The sequence below is a fragment of the Cynocephalus volans genome, chromosome 4, assembly GCF_027409185.1.
Source record: "Cynocephalus volans isolate mCynVol1 chromosome 4, mCynVol1.pri, whole genome shotgun sequence".
Taxonomy (NCBI): domain Eukaryota; kingdom Metazoa; phylum Chordata; class Mammalia; order Dermoptera; family Cynocephalidae; genus Cynocephalus; species Cynocephalus volans.
In genome coordinates, this window is record NC_084463.1 from 7,263,245 (window position 1) to 7,268,240 (window position 4,996).

General features: G+C 39.5%; 1 pseudogene; it reads right to left on the reverse strand.

Annotated features, from left to right (window-relative positions):
• Positions 1 to 1,304: 1,304 nt before the first annotated feature.
• LOC134375100 (acidic leucine-rich nuclear phosphoprotein 32 family member B-like) lies at positions 1,305 to 2,317 on the reverse strand (annotated as a pseudogene).
• Positions 2,318 to 4,996: the final 2,679 nt, after the last annotated feature.

Consider the following 4,996-nt stretch of genomic DNA (forward strand, 5'->3'; position numbering starts at 1 on the left):
TTACTTTTAATTTATATGTGTTTTTATATTTAAAGTGTGTTTCTTGTAGAAAATATATAGTTTGGTCTTGTTTTCTTATTGGTTCTTGTTTTCTTATTTCTATGTGGCCATAAATCTACTGTGGTCTCATTACCTTGCTGTTTACCTGTGTGGTGCAAAGTTGAGGGTAGAGAGTGGAGTTAGATGATACCAGGTTAGAGATTATAAATGTGATATCACAAAAGGTTAGTTAAAAAGTCTTAACTTAATCTTTAATTCGGCTTACGTTCCTAGGAAGGGCAATTTATCCTAGAAAGTATTTTATTTAGAAAGTTTTCATTTCTAGACTTCCAACCATATTCCTTAACCACATGTATAAAGCCTGTGTTCAAGCAACTACCATCTTACACTTCCTCAGTCATAGCCTGTATATCACCTGTCAGTTTTGCTCAAGCACTGTCTCTGTCTAGAATGGTACTTCTCAAAGAGGGTTCCCTTGACCATTAGCACCAGCATCATTGGGGAAATGCAGATTCTCAGGGTCCACTCCAGACTTACTGAGTCAGAAGGTCTGGGATAGGGCCCAGCAATGTGTGTTTTGACAAAATGTCCAGTGTGACTTTTTTTGTCTGTGTGATTCTGATGCATGTTTAAGTTTGAGAACCACTGGTCTAGAATAAGGTCCAAGGAGCATATCTGACTATGCTTCTATCAAGGCACAGTTCACATTGCACTTTTAAGAACACTTTCTAGATCAGAATTTCTCCTTCCTCCATTTTTCCATGATATGTTAAATCTGTGGGGGTTAAGCATGATTTAACACTATAAATGTTAAACAATCCACCCTGCCATTCTGTGCTGTTAATTAAGGAGTAGATACTCTATAGGCAAAATAAGGCTCAGAAAATGATTTTAAAAAGGCATTCAAGTAGGAATTCCACACCCCCATGTTAAGATTTTATTTACAAAGCTTTTTTTGTTGTACAGAAAGTAAAAATGCTGTGACAGTCTTGGTGAAACTGGTAGCCACACATGGTTGACTCACCGATCACAAATATCCATGCTACAGCAAGGGTCTTACACAAAAACCTAACAATGCCTACAGTTTTGTTGAAGTCCCCAAGCTTGGTGGCGGATTACCAAGAGGGACTAAATGGAGGAAGACAGAATGTCACAAAAACTATTCTTTGGCTCTTTGGGTGGGTGGGTGTCCTGGGGTTTGTTATCGCAGCTACCATTTTTTTAAAAAAAAAAAAATAGCTACTAGTTCCGTGAGCAGTCCAACCAGTCCTGAACAGTTCTGTTTTTGCAGGTCATTTGGGGTCTTAACCATCTTCTCCTTCATCGTCTGTTTCTCTCTTCCTCCTCTCACCTTTCCCGCTTTCCTCCCCCTCTTCATCCGCCTCCTCTTCATCTTCATCAACTTCTGGGTCATGTCCAAATTCTTCTTCCTCCCCACTGACTTCCTCTTCTTCCTCCCTACCGCCCGCCCCAGCATCTGAGTCGGGGCTTCCCGTCCCTTGTCCCTTGGCCACAGCCATCCAGTTAGGTCAGCTGGGGCGGGAGCCTGAAGCCACGGCCTCCTAGTCATTCAGGTTCGTAACCTCAGGTTAAATAGACCCGGGCGGCCGGCCCTGTGGCTCACTGGGGAGAGAGTGCGGCACTGGTAGCAACAAGGCCGTGGGTTCGGGTCCCATATAGGGATGGCCGGTGAGCTCACTGGCTGAGCTTGGTGCGGGCCACACCGTGCTGAGGGTTGCGATCCCCTTACTGGTCAATAAATAAATAAATAAATAAATAAATAGACCCGGGCTTTTCAGACAGTCCGACTTTTTCAAGGGTTCCAAGGTGCTGATATCTTTCAGTTTATTATTTCCACTTAAGTTTAGATGTGTGAGATCTAGAAGTGTTTCTGATAACATGTCCGGACATTCAAAGATTCACAGAGATCAAGTTTTTTCAATTTAGGTAGCTTGGGGAGAGTTGAAACATATTCAGCTATTAAGCCCTCAGTTTTAACATCGTTTGATTTGCGGTTTTCTAAAACCAGTTCTTGAACCGCGGAGGGGGTTGGCAGTGGCGGGAAGCCGCGCTTCCTGGGGAGAGATGGAAGAGAAGATTCTTCTTGGCCCACCGCACGCGCACGCAGCCAAGGCGCCCTGCAGCGGGGATAGCAGGCCGTGGGCAGCACCAGGCGGTGCCGAGCACATGCCGGGGCAGAGGCCCGCACTCGAGGAGGAGTATCTTTAAGGTCACAAAAATCACTTGGGCAAAGATGATGGGAAGCAGTACAGCTGACGTAGCTGCGACGTGCCCTTCTGCAGTGGCTGGTGTTCATGTCCGCAGAAAGTGCATTTGCATCCGTGTCCTATCCCTCTTTGCCTTATTTGTATGAGAAATTAGTCTCAACTTGAGTTTGGAATTATGTGACGATTTCAGGACTAGCATACCTTAATTTTTTTTTTTTAAGATTGGTTTTAAATGCTTGCCTCCCATTTAACATACCATGAGAGAATGTCCGTCACTAAATATTATTTTGTAAGCATCATTTGAAATGGCTGCATACTCTTGCATTATATGGATATGCTATGATTAATCCATCCTGTTCTCTGGACATGTAGGTGACTTCCAATTTTCAAGTATTAGAAATAATGTTGAGGAGGATATCCTCAGCAATGCTCTTTTCTGGGTATGTTCTATAATTTTGTTTTGGTAAATTCCTAGGGATGGAATTACCTAGTAAAGTTTACTTGTTTTACAAATTGCATGCTCAGATTATTTGCCTGCTTTCCTTATGGGGTGATGTTTATTTTTTTTTTTTTGCTTAGCAAAAACTCTTTACATGTATTTGACAAAAAAAAAATCATAAAAACAAAAATTAATTTCCATTTAAACATTTATTTAAATGTCTTTCTACCTCTATTTTGCATAAAGCTATATTTTCTCAAAAAATGTAAAATATTTTATTTGTATACTTTTCATGACCTGATTTCCATTAGTTTCCTATAAACTAAAACATAAGAATTGGGATACTTGCAAGTATCTTTTTAAGTTTTTAAAAATATTTGTTTCCTCATCATTTGTGACTTATATATTGCAGCACAGTGTTTTTCAGACTGCAAGTGTCAACTACTGCTGGTTTATGAAATCCTTTTAGTAGCTCCCTGCTAGCCTTTAAAGAAGTCAAAAAGAACAGAACATATAAAAAGACACCAACTTTTGCAAGAGTATTATTTCATATTTCATGAAATATTTGTTTAGCTATTTTCCCAAGTATGTGTGTACCAGGTCATGATGTAAAATGGAATTCACTCTGTCAGTCAAAAAAAAATTTTTTTTTTGAAAGCCATTGGTAAGAATGGAGTCTTCCTGCCTGGGTGTGTTTCCCAGACGTATTGCTTTACCAGCTTTGTGAACTTGAATTAGGTACCTAACATCATATCTCATCTTCTCATACGTACAGTGTGGGTAATATTAATATCTACTTCATAAAGTTGCTGTAAAGATCAAATGAGTTCATCCAAGCAAATGCCAAATAAATATCAGCTATTATTGTTAACATAGATATTAATAGAGATTCATCGTTAATTATAGCAAATTAAAATACATTTTTTTAAAAATTAAAACATTCCATAATCTCATCACAGAGATAAGCACGAAAATAATCTTTTCCTAATACCCCAGATATATAGAAAATTTAGTGCGAATATAATCTTTAATAGTTAGGAATTCTGCTGGTGTTATAGAAATTCACATAGTCAGACATAGAAGAAAAACTTTAAAGATCAAGGATCCTAACAAGTCCAGAAATCTGGGTATGTAAATATAAACTTGAGATAAGCTAAACTAGGTTCACAAAAAATAGAGTTAAACCTAAACCTCTTTCTAGAATGAAGATGAAAGACATGAAATTAACTCTGGAATGTTATCTTTATAAAGAGGTTGCTATAACATTATGAGGGCAGTTTTTTCATTAATTTCTGAAGCTGATTTACAAGAGACCCTCGAAATATTGCCTTGTTGTTAAGTCATACCCACAGATGAACACCGTCCTCCACATGTGGCTGACCAAGTAAATCATCTCTTTATAAGTTTCTTTCAAGGTTGTCTCATTCACTCTGTAACCTTAAATCTTTTCTAAATGCTGATAGACTCTTAAGTTTACATCATTTGCTTGGACCTCTCCTCAGATCCCTGGACATACAGATCCAACTTCCTACTTTACGTCTCTCATCTTGGAAATCTCACAGGTACTTTGAACTCAGCATATTTAAGACAGCTTTGGATCCACAATCCTCCCCCCGACCCCCCCAAACCTGTTCTTCCCTTTTCTGTTTGGTAATGAGCACCACCTAGTGGCCCAAGCCTGAAACTGGAGAGCATCTTGTATTCTTCCCTCTGCCCCACCCCCTACATCCAGTCCATCAGCAACTCCTGTCAGTTGTGCCTCAGAGATAGGTCTCCAGTGTGTCCTGTTTGCTCCATCCTTACACTTACTATCTGGGGATGACCAGTCACTTTTGCCCCGAACTGTGCTAGCCCACTTCTGCTCTTGACACAAGTCAGACATGTCAGTCCCTAAGACTGTGAATGACTTCTCTCTGCATTTAGGATAAAATCCTTATTCCTTATAGGTAGGAAGAATAAGTTATAGTGTTCTAGGCTGACTAGAGCTGGTATATACAATGCTTTGTAAATAGAAAAGAGGATCCTGACTGTAATCATGACAAAGAAAAATAAATGTTCAGGGGATGGATATGCTGTCTACCCTAGGTAAATCACTGTACGGTATATGAATGTACTGAAACAACACACTGTACCCCACAAATATATAAAGTTAAATTTTAAAAGAATAGAAAAAATCCGTATTTCTTACTCCAGCCTAAAAGACTGCATTATCAGGCCCCATCTGCCGTTCTTCTTCTCCCCGCTTTCTCATCGTTCTTTCTTTCACTTTGGCCTCACTGGCCTTTTCACAAGATTTTGAACTCACCCAGAATTATTGCCTTTGAGACTT